The sequence below is a fragment of the Cavia porcellus genome, unplaced genomic scaffold (assembly GCF_034190915.1).
Source record: "Cavia porcellus strain 051 isolate PalLab524CR breed Dunkin Hartley unplaced genomic scaffold, mCavPor4.1 scaffold_16, whole genome shotgun sequence".
In the NCBI taxonomy this organism is placed as follows: Eukaryota; Metazoa; Chordata; class Mammalia; order Rodentia; family Caviidae; genus Cavia; species Cavia porcellus.
This window is the reverse complement of record NW_026947499.1, coordinates 1,246,583-1,248,364: the sequence shown is the minus strand read 5'-3', so window position 1 is coordinate 1,248,364 and position 1,782 is coordinate 1,246,583. Positions and strand designations below refer to the sequence as shown.

The 1,782-nt window shown below is 52.4% G+C and overlaps 1 long non-coding RNA gene across 1 annotated transcript; it reads left to right on the top strand.

The window, feature by feature from the left end:
- The first annotated feature begins 129 nt into the window (after positions 1-129).
- Positions 130-1,477, top strand: LOC134470594 (uncharacterized). Its single transcript, XR_010039540.1, has 2 exons — positions 130-414; positions 1,091-1,477. It is a non-coding gene; the product is annotated as an uncharacterized LOC134470594 (long non-coding RNA).
- The last annotated feature ends 305 nt before the right edge of the window (positions 1,478-1,782 follow it).

Here is a 1,782-nt window from a genome sequence, read left to right as displayed (position 1 = left end):
GAGCGCCCGCGCTGCGCATGCGCGACGCGCTCACAAGCCCCACCCCACAGAGGCGCCTCGGGAGGGGCGGGGCCTGGCCGGGAAGGGGCGGGGCAAGGGCGGGGCGGGGCGGAGAGGGACAGGGGAGAGGCGGGGCTGGCCGGCCAGCGGCCTCCTCCTCCCGCTGTAGCCGCTGCGTGAGGGGGCGGGGCAGGCTGGCCGAGGCCTCCGGGTCAGTGCAGAGGCCACGCCCGGGACGGCGGTCTGCTCCATCGGCACCGTGCAGACAGGCCTCCCACCTTCGGCAGAGGACTCTGCAGGGGGACAGAGTTCAGGCCACAGGAAGGACCAGGGACGCTGAGACCAGGACAGCCGGGAGAGACCACTTTGGGTGTGCTGGGGCAGATTTGCCCCCTCCTACTTCATCATTGTGAGGTTTGTTCATCAGTTAAAACCCTATTTCATGCATGTAGGTTGAACAAAAATTCTCCATTTTGGCCAGGCGTGGTGGCACACGCCTGTTCTCACAGCGCACAGGAGGCTGAGGCAGGAGGATCCCTGTTGGAGCCATTGAAGCTGATTACACGTGCAGGGCTGTGGCTTGCCTCAGGCATGGCTGAACTGAGAACGAGGAGTTGCCTGGGGGAAGGGGAGATAGACCACAGCTGGAGACTTTCTCCTGGATAGTTCTCCTTAATTAGCATCATCTGTTGCTCCAGGGATCCTTGAACCCCTTGGTCCCGCTCAGGTTTCCTGCATTTTCCACTCTAATCCCTCTTGTTTGAATAATTACAGGCCACCCAGAGACCTTGTCTGTCTCAGCCACCAAAGTTGAGAACTCTGCAAAGGGTTCTGGTCCTCCCGGGGCCCTAAAGATCACACCACTTGTCTCATTGGTTTGGGCCTTCACCGTGCACTCGTTTGGGAGACTGGGGATCTGGGACAGACCCCAGTAGATCACCATGAATTCGAGGCCAGAGAGACCTGTATCAAAAACCAACAAATTCCCTGTTTTGACCATAGCCTGTAAGGTGGGAGAAAACTATGCAGAACTTGTCTGAGAATGAAATTAATATGAAGGAAGTAAAATTGAGTGGGTATTTTTTTAAAGGAGGAGGTGGCCCTGGACACAGCAGCTGAGCATCACCTGAAACCAACATCCGGGGCTTGTGCAAACCAGTAAATATCCTTGACAGTTTCCTCACCTAGAAAGAAGCAGCCCTGACCCACTGCTACGAGTACGGACGCAGACAACAGATTGCAGACCTGAAGCAAGCACTTCTGAGTATGCCCAGGAGAGTGCTTAGTCTGTGTGCTCACTGTTGTGACCAGGGACTGCAGGATATCACCCACACACAGGCACACATTTGGGTGTTCAGAGTTGGCTATGCATTCTTGTATTTCTTGTCTTTATAACTTAAGAGATTCCTGCCCCATACCCGAGTTCTTCCCTCTGTGAAGTGGTGGGAATAAAGTTTTCAAGTTTAAAAGCTGTGAATTTCCAGTTTTAAGTCGTCAGTTCTTCTAGAACTGCTATCAGCCTGACAAACCATAAACAGCAAATAACATATCTTGAGTATTTAACAAACTTGTAATGTTTGTTATTCTCAGAAATGACACACAACTTTTAAAACAGCAAATCCTGGGCCAAGGGTGTAGCTCAGTGGCAGGGTGCCTGCCTGGCAAGTGCAAGGTCCTGAGTTCGAATCCTAGTACCAAACATAAATAAAGGAAACAGCAAAACACACAGGATAAAATGTATTATAAACTGAAAAAGATGGATTGAAAAATTGCGCCTGGTCA